The 24387-nt window shown below is 37.1% G+C and overlaps 2 pseudogenes; both read right to left on the bottom strand.

Annotated features, from left to right (window-relative positions):
- Positions 1 to 12339: 12339 nt before the first annotated feature.
- On the bottom strand, positions 12340 to 13053 carry LOC149834914 (proteasome subunit beta type-7-B pseudogene; annotated as a pseudogene).
- A 3284-nt stretch (positions 13054 to 16337) lies between these two features.
- The window catches only part of LOC149834913 (uncharacterized), a 95773-nt pseudogene continuing 87723 nt past the window's right edge, over positions 16338 to 24387 (bottom strand).

Here is a 24387-nt window from a genome sequence, read left to right as displayed (position 1 = left end):
TGGAGTGAAGAAATGGTTTCTGAATGATAAAATCTAACTTAGAACTTGAGATAAATCAGAGAAGTTCTAAGTCTTTGAAGTAATCAGAGTTGGAAGAATAAATCTTTGAATTTGGAAAGAATGATTTTGAGATAAAAGAAATTTCAAAGTCAGAAGGTGGATTTTGAATTTGAATTTTAGACTTGGATTCAAGAGAGAAAATGAACATTTTGAAGTGGAATTGAATTCTAGATTTAAGGTTTTGAAATCAGGATGGATTTGAGAAATCCAAATGGTATTTAAAAATAGAAATAGATTTAAGAAGTTCAGATGGGGTCTGAAATTGGAATTGGATTTGAAATCTAGAATTAAGAATGGAATTGGATTCTGGATCCTAAAATGGATTTGGATCTGAAGTCTGAGATCCAATGTAGAATTGAATTCTGGATAATGAATGGATTTGGATCTGAAGTCTGAAATCCAAAGTAGAATTTGGATTCTGGATCCTAAGATGGAACTGGATCTGGAGTCTGAGATCCAAAGTAGAATTTGGATTCTGGATCCTAAAATGGATTTTGGATCTGAAGTCTGAGATCCAAGGTGGAGATTGTACTTGGAAATATGGATCCCAGTTGGGATTAAGATCTAACTTTGGATTTGGATTTTTGAAAGTCCAAATGGGACTTCGAAGATGGATCTGGGTTTTTGAAAACCCAAATTGAATTTAAAACTTAGGAAGAGTTAAATTTTGAGATTCAGAATCAATCTCAAGCTTTGATTTTGAATTTTGAAGATAAGAAAATGATTTCGAAATCAGAAGAATGAGAAATTTCAAAGTTAAATTGAACTTTGAAATTGAATTTGAGATGTTGAATCAAATTTGAATTTGAAAATGAATTTGGATTTTAATTTGAGAACACAAATGAATTTCAAAGTCGAATTTGGACTTTGAATTTGGAAATGGAATTTTGAATATAAAGATTGAATTTTGAAAATTTCAAAGTCAAATTGGACTTTGAAATTGAAATTTTAAATCTTTGAAATAAGATAGAAGACAAAATTAAAACAGAGATTGAAGAGAGATATTTGAGATTTCTTGGATTTTGGAAAAGAATTTTGAAAATATAATGCAGTTCTATCCTAAATGATGAATGAATTAAAAGAATTTTGAAAAGTTATTCAATTCTTTAAATGAATTAAAAATAAGATTAAAGATATAATATATCCCTCACTATGGTCACTGAATATATTATATAATAACCACATTTAAATTCAAGTGAAGAATAAAATACGTTTTGATGCTTTTATAGAGTTTAAGATGAAATTAACCCTCAATATACCCTCACTATGGCCATTGGTATATATGTTGAATTAACTTTAAATCAAACCCTGATAAAAGAGGAAAATATTTAAAAAAAATATGATGAGTTTTGAAACGGTTCCAGTGTGGACCCAGTGTTATTTTATAAAAGATAAAAATGCTAAGTTTTGTTTACATCCTGACTATGGCCATTGATGTAAATCATCAACTTAGGATTAATTACCTCTTACGAAATGGTGCACGCGCCATTCATGATCCCACTTGTGAATCTTTGAGAAGTAAAGGGGAAAATGATTATGAAAACAAGTAATTCTAAAAAATGCATGCTCATATATTCTAATCTAGGACTGGAAATGTAGATTTATCATTTATAATCTAGCTATCACACTGTTTAATGGAACTAGAATTATACTAAGCTCAAAAGAAGGATAATACTCTTAACACATTTTCCGCAAAAATTGAATTTAACACCAGTAGAATATGTATATAAAAAGGAAAATCACATTGTATACAAAATGATGAAATATCAACATACTTATCTAATGCTAGAATGAAACTTTTAGTATACTAAAGATGCATATATATATACTTATTTATATACATATACATGTGGATTAAATGCTCGAAAAACAATAAGGAAGTGGGTAGTAAAATGAAGGCATTGCTAAAAAGGTCCTAATGCTGGATAGATACTTGAAAATAAGCTATCATTCACTGGGGTGCCACTTAATCAAGAAATAAATACTCATGGAAAATGAGATATAACCCAATAGTGAAGTGCAAATATTGAGAATCAATGAATTTGTATAGTAAAGATACATGCATGCTATACAGAAAATGTTCAGATATACAAGTAAAAGAAACTGATACCCTGCTGAAAACGTGCATTATAACATACAAGGTTGATATGAGATGTGAAGCCATGATGATGCACCCCAGGCGGCGGAAAAAAAAAACTTAGGTTTGTGTGCACTATATTTGAAATCATAAGGCTTTATACAGGGGTATAAGGATGGGAAAGAGATACTCACAGTGAATGGGCCCGTGAGCTGGTATTCCGAACAGAAAAACAGATGAGGTTACAGATGGGCTTAACTGATGAGTTGATCCTCACTCGATCTCAGGTGACTGGTTGCAGGAGTTGTGAATCTGAACTTGCAGATGCAAGTGGTGCTGGAGATCATTCAGGGATATGCTTAAGAGCAAACCATCCAGTAATGACAGTTGGATACCCTCTCATTATGATTTATTTCTTCATGGGTCACTTATGTTGATGGCTTAAGATACGACCCTTGCTTCCTGTCTTCAATCATTCTTCATCACGGATGGAGTGATAAAATTCTCCAGGAGTCACGTTCTTTCCAGAATTTTGGCACACCTCTGCAAGCCATAAACTCATTTCTCTCGTTTTACTCCTTTGGCATCATCCCTTTTACCAACAGACCTTGAAATCCTGGAGTGTTTCCTCTTCCAAACACAAAGGATCATGTGGAGAAATGGCCACCCAATTTACCAGCACATGCCTAATCACTTGTGATTGAGGCACCTGGGAGTTCAGCATTCTTTCTGCAACTTCCAATTCATCCTAATCCACCATGCCTTGACCAGCAGCTTAGCCCCCCACAGCCTGAGGTATGATTCACAATCGTAACTTGATGGAAGGTCCAACGGTAAAAGGATAGAGTTGATCCTTCAATGCCCTCTATAATCGCAGCCTACACTCCGATTGGGAGGGAAGAGGCGCTTCTGTATAAAGTTGCAAGAGGTTGGTCGTTGTAGCCTTGGCGGAGGACGATCGGCTTCCTTCCGCAGTTTTAGAGAAAAACCAGGAGAATACGAAGAAGAAGAGGAAGAGTAAAGGGGTTAAGGAAAAAAATAAGAATCGATTAGGAACAACGATGGTCCACAACCGAGGGATGCTGAGGTGAGGGCCGGTCTTGTGAAGGGGAAGAGATAATGCAGAGGTAAAGAAGCGGTCCTCCAATCCTTCCCCTTCGTGCTTCTCTTAAAGTGGAGAAAGGGAAAATTGGTTGCAGATTGAGGGTTGAGGAAGAGGTCGTTGGAAATCAACGATGGGAGGAGAGGGAGATCCATCGGTGGGTGATGGAGGGTTTGGAGGGCGATTGAGGAAGAAGGTGGAGTGGAAGAAGGCTCTCCTGGTGGTTGGGTTTGCGAAAAGAGGCGCCGCTTTCTTTTCTTACGAAGGGTTTCCAAAGAAACCCTAAGAAACAAATTTACAAAAAAGGGGCCCTTTTTATTTTTAAGATTTTACAAAGAGGGGGCTTCCTAACAAACTTTGCAAAAACAAAGGGTGTTTTTCAGAAGGTTTTTGCAAAAGAATGGTTTTTAAAAGAGGTTTTTCAAAAACTAATTTTTGTTTCTTTTCTATTTGTATTTTCCATTTTTTTATAATTTTTTGAAATAAAATCCTAAAGTTTTACGGGAAAACAAAGATTAAACACTAATTTTTTGTATTTTTCTGAGAAATATTTACAAAAGTGTTTTTTCGAGAATTTCAGACCACTTTGGGGAAATTTCTTCAGAAGGATGGGTTTGGATCCAAGTTTTAAGAAAATGTTCGAGTTTTAAACCTCGAATCGAGGAATATAACGCGATGGATCCAAACGAATACCGAATGGACTGTTCGAGCCTTTCAAAAAATTATTTTGGAAATTTTGAGAATTTGATTTAAAAATTGGATAACGAAGCTCAGATTTGGATCTTGACAATGGATCCGGATCCAAAATTGGGTTAGATGTATAAAATGATTTAATTTCAGTAAAACCTGAGAAATAAACTGGCATTTTAGATTTGAAATTGACTCAATTACTTAGAAAATGAAATCAGGGGCAAAAAGGGGATATTTAAAAGATTTTAAAAAATTTGGGGTGTTCACACAACTCCAAATATCTTCTAAAGCATATATCATCTTTTTCTCAACAAACATTTTACAAAATCTCATAGCACATGCCTGAATTATCTGTGCATTTAGGATAGAACACAATTTCGAGAATTTCACTAAGTCAAGCACACATTTTGGTCCTTGGTTCGATTACCCGTGTTAAAGGCGGCAGGAACAGTCAAACCTCGTACCGACAGGTCGAGCCCCATCCCATGGATTTTCCCGCTATTTTAAAAAATGGACGCGAGTAATTTTCAAAACAATTTTCAAAATTCTGGTCAAGTTTGAATCGCAAAAAGCATTTTCCTCTCTCTTCTTCAAGGAAGGGAAGAGGAAAAATTTTTTGCGACGATAATAGATTTGGCGACCGTGATGGGACCTGTCCTTGTCTGACCTAAATTGTGCTTGACTTAGATCAATTATCGAAATTATGTTCACAAAATGTCAGCTCTTTACTTTTGCTATCATGAGAACCTAGGAGCCTAGATTCTGACCTAGCTGACATTGACTGCATATAGCCTAGGCATGGTTTGGTAGGACCAGATTGAGGGGATATTTTCATGTTCACATAGACTTAGGTCTAAACACAATTCTCCTCAATTTAGGATGCAAACAATGTATGCTTCTTCAAAGTTTTCAAAATCTATCTCTCCAGGATTTAGAGCCCTCTATTTCTTGCATGTGATCATTTTTCAAACCTCCATTACCTATCATTACCCAGTCTTCACGTTGCTGGGCTCTCTTCCTGAACCCTAGTTCGGGATAGAGCCTCACAACTGGGCCAATTTTTTGGGTTAATACCCCCTACCACGTATCGCGGGCCACAGTCCGAAGTATATCGGTAGGCGCTCAAGGATGTTGAAAAACCTTACCTTAGAACCAGAGTTGAAATTATATGCCACGTACTTCAGTTTTCGGTTCGGGTATAGCGACATAACTGGAATGGACAAAGATGATCTGAACCTAGAGTTAGGATTAGGGTCCTACAGTTGTTTTCAAAATGATGCATCTAGAGTCAGCCTTTTAGGGAGTGATGAATGTGCATAAATGTTTGTGCAAGATGTGATTGTTTGTATGCTACCTTTATTTCTTTCATATTTTCACCAAAACTATTTTCAAATACCCATATTCTCATCTTTTTCCTTTATTTTCTCAAACCCTGGATGATTTTCCCCAAACATCTAATTTCTTTCAAAACTCCAGGTGATTTTCCATTCTACCTTTCTATTGGATCTCGAATTCTCAGCTGTATTTTATATCCTGCCTACAAAATTTTTCAAAATTTCCCACATTTTCCTAAGTCTCATTCTAAGTCTTTCTCTGTTTTCAGTTCGATGGCATCCAGTCAAGTCGATCCTATCATTCCTGAAGGTCACATCTCCTACGAGGTGCGACAAGGTCGTTCTGAACATCGAGCCCTTAGCACCGGAACTTTCATTCCCCGGTGGTATTATTCCTGGCTCAAAAGCTTTTCTCGAATGTTCCCGGACCACTTAAGCTAGTGCAGATTAGAACTGGCTTTAGCAGTCGGAAAGCAGACCATCAATGGCAACCTGATCCACGCAATGGTAGAGCGATGGAATCCACGGACGTGTACCTTCTGGTTCCCATGGGGAGAGATGACCGTTTTAATGGATGAATTTTTAGAGATTATGGGATTAGCACAACCAGCTGGTCAACCAAGAGATCCGTTAGAGCACCAATTCCTGATTAATGTCAAGAGTTTGGACCCCCGAGACTCATTAGCTCGTATGACAGGCCGTTGATCTTGGCCCCTGATTCAGTTGGACGGAAATGAATATGTCAACCTGCTCGAGTTGTACCACCAGTACGGTACCTTCGTTGAAACCAGCTCACTATCAAGGACAGCTAAAGAAAGGGTTCAGAATGCAATGGTTCTATGCACTGTAGGATTAGCCCTCTTCCCAGACGAACAAAACTACATGAACATCAGAATAATCCAGCTTATGCGAAGATGGGGAAGTCGACAAACCAACCGTCTCTCCACAACCATGGCAGCGCTTGCTTTCCTACATTGTGGTCTGACTCGTTTTTCACTTGGAGAATCCATCTTAGTTGAAGGATGAACCTATGCGCTTCAATTCTGGTTCTTCCAGCATGTTCCAGCTTGAGCAAACTCTTTCAGATACAATGGACAAGAACTCCTTCCAGTGGCACAATATCGGTCCATGATCGACAACATTCAAGAAGATGACGTAGTTTGAGATTACTTTGATCGACAATTGTCCCCTCCCAGATATACATACGCTTATGGCAAGCGGTTCAAGTTGTTGGGACCATTCTTCTGCACTTACTACCAACCGGAGTGATGTGTTCGGCAGTTTTCCCAGAGGCAGCAGTACATCAAAGCCAGATTGCTATCAGGGGCTATGGCAAAATTCGATCTCACTTCCGCACAATGGTCTGGGGCATATCATTCTGCCCGCTACGGCTGAGATTCCTTTGTTTCTCTTAAAATCTTTTCTGGTTCTAGAGTGTCTGCCGACTATCATGAATGGTGGCAAATTGTTTGTCCTCCACCTCTTTGTCAAGATCAATAAAAGTTCAATTTTCTCATTCCAATAAAATTCTCTCTTTCTATTGTGGTTTGACGACCTCGCCAAGGTAACAAGGCACATTTTCGTTGTTTATTTCTCTTGCAAAAAGAATGACAACACAATTGTCGTGATTCTCGCGACGACTCAGTCCCTAGTAATGAGATATCTTTTTCAAATTGTCTACCATATTTTCAACAAATATTTCTTCCAAAAACCAATTCCTTCATAATCTAATGAGGTCTTTGCCCTGCAGAGAGCATCTATAACATTTGATGGTTCAGACAAGATCAGGCAAAAGAACAACGACATCTCAGTACTCGTCGGCCTCAGAAGAAGAGATGGGCTCTCCGCGATCCGAGAGGAGTCAAGAGCAGCAACAAGAGGATGATGGCATAGACCCGCAAATGTATGCCATGTTCTGAAAAATGATGAATAAGATAATGAATGAGCAGCCCGGGACCAGCTCAGAAAGAAATCCATTCAGAGAGAAGTTTCATTGTCACAGGGATAATAAGGCCTCCAGAATGCAAGCTCAGCCGGAAGAGATCTCAGACGGAACAGACTCAATCGAAAACACCGATGAAGAGTATGAAGTGCCTCCGGCATTTCAGAAACGAGGCCAAGAACAAAGGAAAAGCCGCAAATCAAAGAGTCAGGTTGCAGAAGCACCCCTGCAAGCACAATTCAGGGAAATTGCCAGAGTTGTTAAGGATCTGCAAGCCCACGACAAGGGCAGGAAAGTCTTCACCAGTGAGGACTTTTATGACGACTTAGAAGGTGACGAAGACCTAGAAAATCTTCCTCGTAAATTCATCAAGTTCGACGGTTCTGGCGACCCAAAAGCTCATGTCGCCACTTTCTTTGTTGAGTGCTCAACGTTCAAGAGAGACAACAGAGCACTGTTTCTATGCTTCCCCCGCAGCTTGGAAGGAGTTGCAGCTAAATGGTATGGGGAGCATATCAATCCAATCGAGCTCAAGGAGTTCGACAAAGTTGTAAATTTGTTTATTGAACGCTTCTTGTTTAACACAGAGGCACTCCCAACACTATGCCATCTCTGCAATTTTAGGCAGAACGAGAATGAAAAGGCGCGGGACTTTATTCATAGATAGAGGTAGCCTGTAACAAAATGAGAGATCCTATTTCAGAAAGGCATGCCCTATCATTGATCCTCAACAACTTTTCGCAACCATTAAGAGGATTAATCTCTACTGCACCATCTCGTACCTTTATTGAGCTGACCGAACGATCCGAATGGCTCGAGCTGAGTGTGGAGAATGGAGTCTACAAAGTGTTCACTTTTTCCAAAAACAACCCTCAAGGTGAGCAGAAGAAAAAAGCTCACTTCACCTATTTTGCCAACAACAACAAGAACAACAACAACAACAACCGAAATCAGTATAAAGGGCAGAAGAAAGATTACTGCTATGGCGCAGGCAATTCAAACAATAAAGATGATCAGAAAGGAAAGCATGCCTCTCAATATAGCAAGCCCTCCTCAGCAGGATCAAGGGCCGAAACTGCGTGAGAAGGCCAAACATGAAGGATGGAGTTACGACAGAAAATTTACTCCTTTAGACCAATCACTCGAAGATGTGCTCGAGTATATGCTGTTAAAAGAGATGGTTAAGTTGCCTAGATTGGCCGATCCCCTTGTGCCCATGGGGAAATGGAAAGATCAGTTTTGTAAGTTCCATAGGACAGTGGGACACAACACTGAGAACTGCTTTGTTCTTAAAAACATTGTGCAAGATCTTATTGATAAAAATCTTTTAGTGGAAGGAGATGAAGAAGAGAAAATGGACATCCTAAAACAGTCCTTTCCTTCACACACCACAACAGTAGTATCTGAACAGCCGTTCTGTGATCATCGCAAAATTCTTCCTCTAGTAATATTTTCTCTCTCTTCTTTCTCTTTTCCTTTCCAACCCCTTATTTCCTCCTTTTTTTGAAGGGAGGAGAATAAAGGACGGAAAGAAACAGAGAAGAGAAAAGAAAGAAAGAAAGAGAGAAGAGGAACTATTTTGCGTGGTCTCACTTGACCTTTATTTGAAAACATTTAGAAAATTACTCGCCTCCGTTTTGAAAATTTGCGGGAGAAATTGAGAGACAGGATTCGCTCGTCGGTACGAGGTTCGACCGTTCCTGGCACCTTTACCAGGGGTAATCGAACCAAGGATCGAATCTAGGCCTTTTGCTTTGCCTAAATATAATCTAAGAATTTATCCTAAGGATCTAAATGCACAAAGAATCATGCTTGTGCAATACAAGGATGTATGCTCTTTTGGAAGAATGTTTTTGGAAATTTCCAAATATCTTGAGATGAACTTGGTAAAGGAGTGAAGAAATGATTGAATCTAACTTAGAACTTGAGATAAATCAGAGAAATTCCAAGTTTTCGAAGTAAATCAGAGTTTGGAAGGATAGATCTTGACTTTGAAAAAAAGAATGATTTGAAGTTTTGAAAATGAAGTTTCAAAGTCAGAAATGGACTTTGGATTTAATCATGGATTTTAAGAGAAGAAGATGAAGTTTTGAAGTGATATTGAATTTGAATCTTAGAATGGATTTGAGAAGATCAAGTGACATTTAAGAATGGAAATGGATTTAAGAGATTCAGATTAGATCCGAAAATGGAATTGAAATCTAGAATTGGAATTGGATTCCAGATCCTAAACAGAATGGGATCCGAAATTTGAAATCCAAGATGGACTTGGGTTCTGGATCCTAAAATGGAGTGGATCTGAAACCTGAGATCCAAACGTAGAATCGGATTCTGGATCCTAAGATGGATTTTGGATCTGTAATCTGAGATCCAAGGTGAAGTTGGATTCTGGATCCTAAAAGGGATTTGGATCTGAAGCCTAAGATCCGAAGTAGAGTTGGATTCTGGATCCTAAAATGGAATTGGATCTGGAGTCTGAGATCCAAAGTGTGATTGGATTCTGGATCCTAAAAGGGATTTGGATTTGAAGTCTAAGATCCAAAGTAGAATTGGATTCTGGATCCTAAAATGGAGTGGATCTGAATTCTGAGATCCAAATGTAGAATTGGATTCTAGATCCTAGAATGGATTTGGATTTGTTAAATTCAGAAGATGAATCAAGAACTTTCAAGTTTGAATTGAACTTGAAAAATGAAATTTAGAATTTGAATCTTGAATATACAAATGAATTTCAAAGTCAATTTAGGCTTTGAATTTGAAGTTTGAATATGGAACCAGAAGATGAATCAAAGTTTCAAAGTTAAAATTGAACTTTGAGTTTGATTAGAGTTTTGAATATAAAATGATTTTGGAATTTCAAAGTCAAATTGAACTTTGAAATCTGATTTGAATTTGAATATAAAAATGACTTTAAAATCTCAAAGTTAAATTGAACTTTTGAGATTAAAAAAAATTGAAATTGAATTTGAAAATGAAAGGATGAATTGGATTCTATAAGAATTGAAGATAGATTGAGGAAGATATTTACATCACTTGGAGTTTTGAAAAAAAAGAATTTTGAAGATATGATGCAGTTCTATCCTAAATGATGAATGAATTTAAAGAATTTGAAATTGGATTTTGAAAAGCTATTTCATTCTTTGGATGAATTAAAATAAGATTGAAGATATAATACATCCTTGACTATGGTCATTGAATGTATTATATAATAATCTATATTTAGATTCAAGAGAAGAATAAAACACATTTTGTGCTTTTATAGAGTTCAAATGAAATTAACTCTCAATATACCCTGACTATGACCATTGGTATATATTTTGAGCCAATTTTAAGTTAAACTTTAATAAAAGAAGGAAATATTTGGAAATATGATGATTTTTGAAGAGGATCCAGTGTTATTTTATAAAAGATAAAAATCCTAAGTCTTGTTTACATCCCGACTATGGCCGTTGATGTAAATCATCAACTTAAGATTAATTACCTCCTACGAAATGGTGCACGTGCCATTCGTGTAGCCATTTGTGAGAATTTGAGAAAATAAAGGCAAAAGGTATGAAAATAATGCAATTTATGATATTTACCATGCTCATTTATTCTATCTAAAACAGGAAACATAAATTCTCATTGATGATCTAATTTATTACAAATTTGAAAATTGAAACACAAATCCAAGAAATAGTCTTTTCCACGTATTCCCTGCAAAACAAAGTTATCACAATGCAAAGATAAAAGAAAAGGGAGTAAATTAGGTTGAAAATGCAGACACAAATGGTTATGCCAATTCTAAAAAAATGCCTATGGGCAACCACCCTAAACTAAATATGTCAAACTAAATAAGACTATGAATAAATGGATGTTTAAGCTAATGAACTCCTATATGAGGAAATACATATGATATACTAAATAAAGAAAAAAAATCAGGTTAGTATGAACCGATAGATTGGTGGCAACAAGATATCAATCCAACCTTTATTGATGAAACAACGATTCCTACAGATTTCAGATGGTGGGTCAGCTTTCTACAAATTATCACCTATAACAGTGATTAAATGATAAGTTGAGATGCCAATGGGCAGCCAACAAGGAAATGGCAGGTGAGCCATGGGTGGAGAGAGGTTGCAGGGATGTTACTGCAATGGTAGCAGTATGATAAGAAATGATGTGCATCAGCTGTGCACAGGATATGGCTGTGTCATGAAGTGCATCATAATGTTGGTAATGAAGGTTGTGTGGCATAAACACAAAAGATGCAGAGTGTACCTTTGTACTGCTAAATGCAAGGGCAGAAAGCAGATGGATTTTACCTAAGGTGATGCATATGTTTCAACAGAGAAGAATATATACAGGAGAAGACATGGAAACAGGATGTGTGTTGAATTGAAATTTGGCTTTTGAATCAACAAAGCCTAGATTTTACAGAAAATCAAGGCCTAGTGCTGAGTTAGTAGGACGACCTACTTTAATTCTGCAAGCTAAATATCTTACAGTAGTTTGGGAACCTGATCTTGAATTGATGAGATATCTAGCTTCCCCTCAATAGGCCCCATAACAAAACAGGAATGATTGCCCAGAACAGATATTCCATATCAACTCAGAAAGATGCCACCAGATAAATCGGAAAACCGATTTTCTCTGTAAAAGCGTAATGCTTAGTGGCTTCATACAGTTCTCAAACTTGGTGAAATTGGTGACTGAGAGATGAATGTGTGTCTGGCAATGCTGTGAAGAAAAAGATGTACATGGGGATGTGCTCAAAAGGACCATTTGTGGGAATTGTTCCATACAGACTTGTTGCTAGAAACAGCTACCTCTTTAAGGCTATGAATATTTGGCAAGCTCCCTAGGGATTCTCCCAGTTAATTGGTTGTTGTAGGAATACAAGAGGTTTTAATTTTCCCAGTGAAGGAGAAATTGCAGAGGCAGTAAGCACAGGAGATGGTGAGGATGGTGCTGGGGTGTAGCTGCCAGCATATGCAGGGTTGCAGCAGAGGGAATTTGAAAATGGAGCTGGGATGTGGAGTGCTGCTACTGTGTGAGCTGCCACTTGTAGCAAGTGGTGGTGTAGACATTTAGGAAAGAAAGGGGTAAGGCATTCCTCTAAGAAGCATTAATTCAGCACAAATGAAAATATTATTTAAAGGATAGGATCTATCAACCTAAATTCAGTTATTAACAGCGCAAGAGCATAAATAAGAAGAAACAAGGTTGGCCAAAGAATGCCAAAATATTGATTACTTGTAATTGAAATAGTCTTTGTTTTGAATATCTCGAGGACTGAATGCTTATCCTGCCATTCTTCCATTGCATCTCCTTCAATAATTTCCACCAACTCTTTCAATGGATTCATCTTTGTTGATGATACCACAGTACCACCCTTCTCAGAAAAATAGCCTCCTGAATTGAGATATGTACGGGGATTTGGCAATTGGTGCTTCCTCAAGTATTCTTCATGGACTTTAGTTATTACACAGACATCCACATTACCACTTCCCAAGTCACTGAAGATACCAGAACAGATTGCCTTACATACGAGCTTTTATACCAGAACGAATTTGGCAATTGGTAATTCCTCTCTGTATCTTGACGCAAACATTGCCACTGCTGCAAGTGACCCAGAACCCATTGTTGCACAGGGAGGGGTGTTAGTTGAATCATGAGGGTATATTGATAACTAAACAAGTGAAATTTCAGAACAGTAAGGGCAGTGACAACCCTGGATTCTGTATCAGCAGTTGCATAGCTATGCAAAACTAGCTGGGAACTAATCATTTCTGTTACGGACTCTGTATCAGCAGCAAATTTTTTCCACTCCACAACAGTATATGTTGGGTTGGCCCATCCATTGCATTTTTTTTTAGCGAGAGAGAAACTATATACAATCTACTATTCGAAATTCTTGCATAGAACCATTACAAAAATCATGGACTTAACAAAGAATCAGAACGTTACCTACTTTGTTTGTACCTTTGATGAGAGTTGAACGCAAAATAACACCAAGCAGTCCAAGATTTATTTGAATCTTTATTGTTCCAGGAGGATCGATGGACAAATGAAGATGGATCGGCTTTCTTCAATCCAGTCCTGCTGGTGAACTACAATCCCAGATTATTCTGATCTCAGGAAAACGAGGGTCTTGGGACATTTAAAATGAGAAGTTAATAAGATGTGGGGATGTTCGGATAAAACTAAGCAGCGGCGCCACAGGTGCTGCAGAATGTTATTTGGAGAAGGAAAACACTGATGCTACAAACTTGGCATCTTGATTCGGCTACCATGACAGTCGTCTTCTTGATTCTTGATTCCTCAAGTTGCAGGGCTTCTGATGGGAGAAGGGATTCGTGGAAAAGATCGAGGGATGATCAAAGAGGGAGAAGAAGGAGAAGAGAGTAGAAGGGGATTCGAGAAGAATCGGTGGATAGGTGAGTTGTGGATCCGTGATGGAGAAGAAGGTGGAGGGGTAGAAGACGACCCCTTGCTTCGTCTGTATGCTTCCTTTTTAAAGAAGAAGACGATGGTTCGAGAAATGTTCAGTTGTCGATGTAAGGTAGAAAATGAGAAGTTTGTTTGAAGATCAACGACAGTGGTAGGAGAAGGCGAGTGCGCGGGAAGAAGCTGTTGGAGATTTTCTAAAATGCCCAGGGGGGGCTCCTTTTCAGAACTTTTCTTAAAAAATGGTTTAAAAGGAGGTTTTTGGCAAAAATTCCTTTTTCAAGTTTTAAAAACTATTTGCTTTTCCTCAATTTTTTTGATTTTCATATTGCTTTTCCATTTTTTTTATATTTTTGTAGTAGAAAACTAAGGTTTTAAAAGAAAACAAAGTTTTAAACACTAAATTTTTGTATTTTTCTGAGGAATATTTACAAAAGTATTTTTCTGAGAATTTTAGATCATTTCGGGGAAATTTCTTCAGAAGAATGGGTTTGGACCTAGGTTTTGAGAAAATGTTCAAGTTTTGACACTCGAATCGAGAAATTCAATGTGATGGATCCAAACGGATGTCAAATGGACTATCCGAGCTATTTAAAGGCTATTTTTGATATTTTCTATAATTTTAATTTAAAATTTGAACAAGGAGATTCAGATTTGGATCTGGACAATGGATCCAGATCCGAAATCAATTTAATCATATGAAATGGATTTAATTTCAATAAAACTAGAGAAATGAACTGGAACTTAGATTTGAAATGACTCAATTGCTTCAAAAAATGATATTAGGGGCAAAAAGGGAATATTTAAAAGATTTTGAAAAATTTGGGGTGTTCACAGATGCCCCTCTTTGCTACTAAGCCGGTTGAAAGCCGAGCTTAGTGGCAAAGAAAACACTCCAAATTTTGAAAAAATGCCCCAGTCGGCAGATCTGAATCGGGTGTGGAAGAATTATTTTGAAAAGATGGTTTTTCAGGCTTAAAACCTTATCCTGAATGGCTTTGGGAAGACGAAATCCTCGAAAATGATATGATTGAGTAAAGCATGAGGAAATCGTGATGGGACTTTGGGTGAAAATCCTTGGGGTGGTGAAAGATAAGAACTTCGATCAAGTCTCATGGTTGAGACGAGATCTACTCTTGGAATGACTCAGGTTTAGCCCTTAACCTGGATGGGACGAAGATATATCAAGATAACTGTAAACACCCCAAATTTTCACTCACCTTCTTGACATCACCCTCAATCATCATATTTTAGTTCTTCAGATGTAATGAAGGGCAAAATGGTCATTTTCCAAGATTGAACCTTGCAGAAGGTCCTAAATTTCATTCTTGAGCCTCAAAATTTCTATATTTAGGTTCAGAGACATCTTCAAATTGCAAAATTTCAAAATCCTTTTTCTGGACAAAAAGCTAAAATTTCCAAGTCCGAGCTCAGAGTGATATTTCATAGAACATGTCTTTGCATAGCATTGCATCATTTCACTGCACAACATGTCATTTTGAGATCCAGAACTCCTGATTTTCAAAATTGTCCATCCAGATTTGATTTTTAAACTTTTTCAAATTGGTTTTTAAAACCCTGGGTATTCAAAATTACCAAATTTTCCCATTTTACCCCCAAGACTTTGAATTACAAAAATTTTTCTCAAGAAAAACAATCTGGATATTTGGATATTGATTTTAAAGATTTTATCTCAAAACTTTTTGCAAAAGATTTTAAATCTCTTTACAATTTTTTTTTACATTTATCCATATTTTTTCCCTAAAAACCCAATTTTTCCAAATTCTTGAGAACAAATAATGTTTTATCTCGTATCTTCAAAAAACTGGAGCGGGACCCACCTTTGAACTAGCATCATACTCAGACTCTCAGGTAAGTTGTTTATTCTCAAGCGGGACCCACCCGGAGTTCGTACCAATTTGCAAAATTTTCTTTTTAATTTTTCAATACTTATTTATTTATTTTTTTTAGTTAGTGGGCCCACGCACATGTGGCACCCCAATTGAAAATAAAAGACTTGCAAAAACAAAACAGAAACTTTATTTTCAAAAGGATTTTAAAAGTGGGTTGAGATGGCATTTCCATAAAAGCCTCTCATTTATTTCAATACTCACTTTTTATTTTATTTTCTTTTTATTGATTTGTTTAAATAAACTTTTTTTTTTTTAGAAGGAGGCAGCCTTAATGGCACAGCCGAATTTCCCTAAAGCAATAGATTTGATTTGGCCTAAAACTTAGGGAAATAAAACCAAAATTTGAAAAAACAGGGAATGCGCCCCTCTTGAAACGGCTATTTTCAAAAAAAAAATTTAAAAAAACCATAATGGAACCTCATGAAGGGGCTGCGTTTTCTTTTTTTTTGAAGGATTTTCAAAATTCTTTAAGATGAAGGAGGGGCTAGCCGATTAGGGGGGGGAAGAATTGAATTTTTCTTTTTCGGTGGTGCAGGGGTCTTATTCTCAAAGGAGAGGCTACCCAGCCGCTTCATCTTACCTTCAGCCCAACCTCAGGGAGTCTCTCATCTACAGGCGCAGGGAGGTCTTTTGGAGCTTATCGTAGGGGATTCACCAAAAAGAGGAAGGATTTTTCCTACAGCCAAAGAGGGGAGGAAGTAGAGGGAGCCGATTGATTTTTTTTCTGTTTTGCAGGATTCTTCCACCTCCAACGGTTGCTGCCAACGTCTTCCACCACCAGCACTCTCCTTCAACCCAGCCACGTCTTCATCTTACCTTCAGCCCAACAACAAAGGATCAGCAGAGGAACGATCCTTGCTAGCTGATCATTTGATGCAGGGCAAAAGGATGTGAAGGTGGTAGTATCGTCATCGACATCAACAGAATCACCAGTTTTGATTTCAACTGATGTGAAAGGGCCATTGTTGCCATCGCCTAAAGCTTCTGATCAAAAGGTTCAAGACCCTCTTATATCATGTTCATTATGGGCCACCACAACTCCTCATTATTCTTTTCATGGAAATATCTTGTGAGATTTTCTCCCCTTTTGCACATTGATCTTTGGAGAATGTATCTGTGCTAAGGGTGATTATTACTAATTACTGCAGAAAGCTAGTTTGTAGGTAAATGGGACTTCTTTGTGTGGATATGATTTGTTAGTAATTGTTTACATTTGGTATGCTATGTAAAGATTCATTTCCTGCAATTAGCTATGTGAATGGCTGCAAAAAAATTCAGTTCCTGCAATTAGCTATGTGAATGGCTGCAAAAAGATTCATTTCTTGCAATTAGCTATGTGAATGGCTGCAAAAAGATTCATTTCTTGCAATTAGCTATGTGAATGGCTGCAAAAAAGATTCATTTCTTGCAATTAGCTATGTGAATGGCTGCAAAAAGATTCATTTCTTGCAAGTAGCTGTGTGAATGACTGTGTAAAGATTCATTTCCTGCAATTAGCTATGTGAATGGCTGTGTGAAAATCGTTTCTTACCATTAGCTATGTGAATGGCTGTATGAAAATCGTTTCTTACCATTAGCTATGTGAATGGCTGTGTGAAAATCGTTTCTTACCATTAGCTATGTGAATGGCTGTGTGCAAATCATTTCTTATCATTAGCTATGTGAATGGCTGTGTGAAAATCGTTTCTTACCATTAGCTATGTGAATGCATGTGTGAAAATCATTTCTTATCATTAGCTATGTGAATGATTGTGTGAATGGTTTATGAAAATCATTTCCTACAATTGATTTTGTAAATGGCTGTGTAAAAACCAACTGTTTTGGCTGTGTGAATGGTTTATGGAAGTCATTTCATACAATTGATTTTGTGAATGGCTGTATGAAAATCAACTATTTTGATTGCGTGAATGGCTTATGGAAATCATTTCCTGCATGTATCCATTTTTTTTCTGCTGGAGGTGTGCAGTCTTGATAATTAGTCATCTTCATGAACAGATATATCCATATCCGTTCTTGATCTATATGTCATCTTTGGCATGGTTTGTTATTGGTATATGGGGAAGCTCCATACCCCATTTTATTGAAAAATACATTATAATTTGAGAAATATGGCTTCGTGAAATCCCCCACAGAAACAGTATATACCTGTATTTTCTGATTTTACCCATTATATGGATTTTCCATTTATATGTATATGTTTCTCATTACATGTACATATATATCTATATATATGTATATCTATTGTATATCTACCTATATGTATACGTATATATGTATATATGTATATATGTATATATATATATATGTATATATATATGTATATATATACTTATATATATATATATATATATATATATATATATATATATATATATATCCCTTCATGTGTACTTGTTATTACATATATTTTTCTTTTCTCTTACTTTTGTAAATATATCTTCATTGTCATATATCATTCATCATAAATTCAAGTATTTTTATATCTATATGTATATCTTTGTTGTATATAGTATATATATATACCCATTCCCTTGGTTATCTTGTACTAACTCTCATTTTGCAGGAAAATCTAGAAGATGCTGATTCCTTGGCTCCATTTCAATTTTCTTTTACTTTATGTTATGCAATGTAACAACCCAATGTAAACCTTGGAATAAGATTTACTTTTACTGCTTAGATTAGGCCGCATCTCATATAGTTTGATTTCAGTAATATCCTGATCATATGATGCATACATCTCAATCTTTCAAAATTCACCGTGGATGAACACGAATGACACGTGCACCAACTCTTAGAGAGTTGATGAACTCGGTGGAGTCCATATTTACGGCTCTAGTCGGAATATGGACGAGATCCAGATCCATCATCTTTCTACCAGTCACATTGAGCCTACACTCTTACGCTATCTTAAAAATGCACCTCATATTTTCAATGTTTTCAAAATATTGTGAATTAACTCAAATAAACCTTGAATATATTCATGGCCACAGTCAGAATATATGAAGGATTTACTTTAACTTAATCCACATTTTTCCAACCAATTTTTCAGAAATCTTTTCAAAGTGCATTCATTCATTCAAATCATCTGCATCATCTGTTTTTCTCATGATTTTCTCAAGAGATTTTCACTTCATGGAATCGATTTCTCAAGAAACTATGATGATATTCGAAGTTGGATTTTCCAAATCAAAGTTTTTCTGTGATTTTCCTTGAAAATATTATTTTCTTAAGATGATTTCAAAAGGAATTTCTCATATTTCTCAAGAATCAAAGTTGATTTGCATACATTTCAAAGGCAATATTTTCAGAATTTCAATTTCCCAAGTTTTGAATTTCCTTCTACAAAGAGTTTTCCCATAAATTTTCTATCATTTTCAAAGTCCGAGTTTTCCCAACAAGTGCTTTCCTTTTCAAATGTTCATCTTTTCTCAAGAATTCCTTCCATTTTCCCGAGATTCTTATTTCCTCATGGTTTTCCAAGTCTTTCTAATCTTTCTTAAAATTTTCCTGAGATTCTTATTTCCTCATGGTTTTCCAAGTCTTTCTAATCTTTCTTAAAATTTTCCTGAGATTCTTATTTCCTCATGGTTTTCCAAGTCTTTATAAACTTTCTCAAGATTTTCCCGAGATTCTTATTTCTTCATAGTTTTCCAAGTCTTTATAAACTTTCTCAAGATTTTCCCGAGATTCTCATCTCTTCAAGATTTTCTAAGTCTTTATAAACTTTCTCGAGATTTCAAACCTTCTTCATTTGAGTTTTCCTGAGAGATTGATTTCCATCTTTTCCTGAGAAACGCTTTTCAACTCCAAATATTTTCTAATCATACATCATATTTTTCAATTTACATTTTTCAAAATTCTCATAGCACATGCCTGAATTCTCTGTGCATTTAGGATAAAACACAATTTCGGTAATTTCACTAAGTCAAGCACAATTTTGGTCCTTGGTTCGATTACCCCTGTTAAAGGCGGCAGGAACGGTCGAACCTCGTACCGACAGGTCGAGCCCATCCCATGGATTTTCCCACAAATTTTCAAAACGGAGGCGAGTATTTCAAAACAATTTCCAAAATCCGGTCAAGTTTGAATCGCAAAAGCATTTCCCTCTCTCTTCCGCAAGGAAGGGAAGACGGGAAAAATTTTGCGACGATAACAGGTTTGGCGACCGTGATGGGACCTGTCTTTGTTTGACCTAAATTATGCTTGACTTAGTTCAATTATTGAAACTGTGTTCACAAAATGTCAGCTCTTTTACTTTTGATATCATGCGAACCTAGGAGCCTAGATTATGACCTAGCTGACATTGACTGCATGTAGCTTAGGCATGGTTTGGTAGGACCAGATTGAGGAGAAATTTTCATGTTCACATAGACTTAGGCCTAAATACAACTCTCCTCAATTTAGGATCTGAATACAAACAATGTATGCTTCTTCAAAGATTTTCAAAAGTCTATCTCTCTAGGATTTAGAGCCATCTATTTCTTGCATGTGATCATTTTTCAAAACCCCAATTACCTATCATTACCCGGTCTTCACGTTGTTGGGCTCTCTTCCAGAATCTTAGTTCGGGACAAAGCCTCACAACTGGGCCACCTATTTGGGTTAACACCCCCCTACCACGTACCGCGGGCCACAGTCTGAAGTATATCAGTAGGCGCTCAAGGATGTTGGAAAACCTTACCTTAGAACCGAAGTTGAAATTATATGCCACGTACCTCGGATTTCGGTTCGGGTATATTGGCATAACTGGATTGGACAAAGATTATCTGAACCTAGAGTTAGGATTAAGGTCCTACAACTGTTTTTCAAAATGATGCATCTAGAGTCAGCCTGTTAGGGAGTGTTGTATGTGCATAAATGTTTGTGCAGGATGTGATTGTTTGTATGCTACCTTTATTTCTCACATTTTCCCCAAAAATATTTTCAAATACCCATATTTCTCATCTTTTCCTTTTATTTTCTCAAACTCTGGATGATTTTCCCAAATATCCAATTTCCTTCAAAACTCCAGGTGATTTTTCATTCTTTCGTTCTACTAGATCTCGAATTTCCAACTGCATTTTATCCTGCCTGCAATTTTCCAAAATCATATGTTTTCTCTCATTGGATTTTCAATTCTTTTGTCTATTTGCAAAATTCTTCATCTTATTTTCCTCGTGCATACCTTGACTATTGCGGTGGAAATTGTTGACCCACTTGCCTTCTTCTTATTCTAAATCCATTTGCGGATTGTTTTCCCAAGAGATATCTCTTTCCTTCAAAAATGGTATTTTTCTCGTGGTTGATGACCTCGCCTAAGTAACAAGGCACATTTTCTGTTGTTATTTCTCTTACAAAGAATGACAACACAATTGTTGTGATTTCAGCGGCGACTCCATCCCTAGTAATGGGATATTCTACCAATTGTCTACCACATCATCAATAATCATTTTTTTCCAATCCAAAATTTCCTTAGAGTCTAATCAAGACTTCATTCTGCAGAGAGCATCCTCAACATTTGATGGTTCGAACAAGGTCAGGAAGAAGAACCACATCATCACAACACTCCTCAGCCTCAGAAGGTGAAATGGATCATCCCGTGAATCAAGATCAACAACAAGAGGAGGATGGCATAGACCCACAGATGTATGCCATGTTCCAAAAAATGATGACCAAAATGATGAGTGAACAGGCTGGGACCAGTGTAGAGAAGAATCCATTCAGAGAGAAGTTCCACGGGCACAAGGATAAGAAGACTTCCAAGAAGCAAGTTCAGCCAGAGGAAACTTTAGATGAATCAGACTCAACTGAAAACACCGATGAAGAGTATGAGGTGCCTCCGACATTTCAGAAACGGGGCCAAGAACAAAGGAAGAGTCGCAAATCAAAAGATCAAGTTGCAGAAGAGCTCTTGCAGACACAGTTCAAAGAAATGGCCAAAGTTGTTAAAGACCTGCAAGCTCGTGACAAGGGCAAGAAAGTCTTCACTAGCGAAGATTTTTATGATAAATTAGAAGGAGATGAAGAACTGGAAAACCTGCCCCGCAAGTTCATCAAGTTCGATGGTTCTGGTGATCCCAAAGCCCATCTCGTCATGTTCTTCGCCGAATGCTCCAAATTCAAGAGAGACAATAGGGCCCTATTTCTCTGTTTTCCTCGTAGCTTAGAAGGCACTGCCGCCAAGTGGTACTTCGAGCATATCAATCCAATTGAGCTGCGAGAATTCGATAAGGTGGTCAACCTATTCATTGAGCGATTTCTGTTCAATACTGAAGCGCTCCCAACATTGAGCCATCTCTGCAATCTAAGGCAGAATGAAAATGAAAAAGCAAGGGACTTCATTTGCAGATGGAGAGAGACCTGCAACAAAATGAGGGATCCTATATCAGAAAGGCATGCTTTATCCTTAATCCTCAACAATTTTTCGCAACCTCTGAGAGGATTAATCTCTACCTCACCCTCCAAGTCTTTCGTTGAACTCATTGAACGAGCTGAATGGCTCGAAATGGGAGTAGAGAATGGAGTCTATGAAGGCCTTACCATTGCAAGAAACAGTCAAGATGCCAAAAAGAAGGCTCACTTCACTTTTGCGGCCAAATCTTTCAATAATAGCAAAGGCAACAAGAATGATCATGGCAACAGTTTGGAGAGAATCAAAAGGCAAAAAGGGAAGGACATCAACAGTGATAAACCTCTTCAATCCAGCCCTCAGCATCAAAAGAAAGATCAGGAAAAATAAAAGCGCAAGGACTGGAGAACTGATCGAGAATTCACCCCTCTGGATCAGACACTCGAGAGTATACTCGAGTATATGCTTGAGAAAGACCTTGTTCGGTTGCCTAAAGCTAGTGATCCTCCAGCAATTATGGGCAGATTCAAAGAACAGTTTTGCAAATTTCATCGAGCAGTAGGGCATGATACAGAAAACTGCTTCGTCCTTAAGAACATTGTTCAAGACTGCATTGACAAAAAGCTCCTCGTTGAAGATGGAAAAGAGGACTAGTCATCCTGACTAAGCTTTTTCCATAATCATTCCAGAAGATGACAATGCCAACAATTTCCCATTTTTCATCTTGCTTTTTCAAAAAGAATAATGTAATCCCATTCTCCTTCCTTAATTTTAAAGCATCAATAAAGTCATTGAATTTTTCAATAGCTTGGCGCCATCTTATTTGCTTCTTCTTCCTTTTCAAAATGTATCCCTTGTGAGGAATGATCTTGAGGACGTCTATTAGTCAAGAAGCTTGTCAATTGTCCTTTTTTTATTCAAAATTTTCCTCCCCAGTCACACTGGGGCATTTTTTTTGAAAATTTATCTTTACCTCAAAACATCCTGTATGCAGGCAGGATAAAACCAATCTCTCATTTTGCATATATATGCACTCATTTGCATAAATTTTGCATTCATTTGCATCAATTTGCATTTAATCATATTCATTTGCATTAAATTTACATCAACATTTCCCCTTCAGGTTAAGGGATAAACCTGAATCATTTTCCATAATTCTTCAACCCTCGGCTCATCCAATTCTTCGATTTCGACCTTCGGGTCATCCAATTTCCAATTTTAAAATTACCAAAATTCTCAATTTCGACCGCCAGGTCATCCAATTTCCATCCTCGTTCAGGATAAGGGGATAATCCTGAAACCGTTCATAGAAGCAATCCAACTCTATATAATAGTCCTCATTCTTTATTGAACTGATAGTGTTCTAAGCGAACTGATAGTCGTTCTTAATCGAACTGATATTGTTCCCAGTGAACTGATAGTCGTTCTTCATTGAACTGATAGTGTTCCAAGTGAACTGATAGTCGTTCTTCATTGAATTGATAGTGTTCCAAGTGAACTGATAGTCGTTCATTATTGAACTGATAGTCGTTCTTCATTGAACTGATAGTGTTCCAAGTGAACTGATAGTCGTTCTTCATTGAACTGATAGTGTTCCAAGTGAACTGATAGTCGTTCTCCCTTGAACTGATAATCGTCCTTAATCAAACTGATATTGTTCCCAGTGAACTGATAGTCGTCCACTTTGGAAAGGAGAGGAGAATTTTCGTCACGGATGTGTTGAGCCGGACCTCAAATGCTCACTTTCACCAAGGATTTCGAGAAAATTTTGTCAATCTGTCAATCAAATTATTTGTTGATTTCAAAATCTTTATTGCACTAATCTCTATCTCAATTTACCTTCAGCATTACTTCCCAAAAGAGTAAAGCTTTTGCGAAAAAAGAGATTCAAACTTCAAATTTTTTTTATTGGCCAACCAAAAGGATGAAGGAAAAATCCTCGATATGGCCAGAAAAGAAGATTCAATATTATTGAAAAGTCGTAGATGATTGATATTGATCGCAGTTATAGCACACCTTTAAAGATTATTCTTGTAAAGACGAGGCAGTGGAAATATCCTGAGTGCTAGAAAAGAGAGCATTTACCCAAGCCCTGTCTCCTCAGAATCACCTAAGCTGCAATTAAATATCCGCAAAAGGGATCTCTCACCTGTCGTCAAGATGAAGGCGAATTAGGCGAGTAGACCCCCGGGGCCAAAGAAGATTCGAAACATCTCCAAGATGACGGAGTTTGTGACGGATTCTTCTAGAGAAAGTCCAAAGCACTGTCGAGATGAAGGCAGATGCGATGAACCTCTCAACAATCCCCAAAAGATATTTAATTTCAGCTATCATCCAAATATCTCTAACCCATGAACCAATACCGTCAAAAAAGGATCGAAACATCTCCAAGTTGAAGGAGTTTGTGACGTACCCTTCCCAAAAGAGAGCAAGAGAGGAAAAAGAAAGAGAGAAAAAGTCAGAACATCTCCAAAATGAAGGAGAATGTAACTGAAACCCAAAAGAGTGCAGA

Source organism: Nuphar pumila, chromosome 6 (assembly GCF_984573655.1).
Source record: "Nuphar pumila chromosome 6, dmNupPumi1.hap1.1, whole genome shotgun sequence".
Taxonomy (NCBI): Eukaryota; Viridiplantae; Streptophyta; class Magnoliopsida; order Nymphaeales; family Nymphaeaceae; genus Nuphar; species Nuphar pumila.
This window is presented reverse-complemented; position numbering and strand designations above follow the sequence as displayed.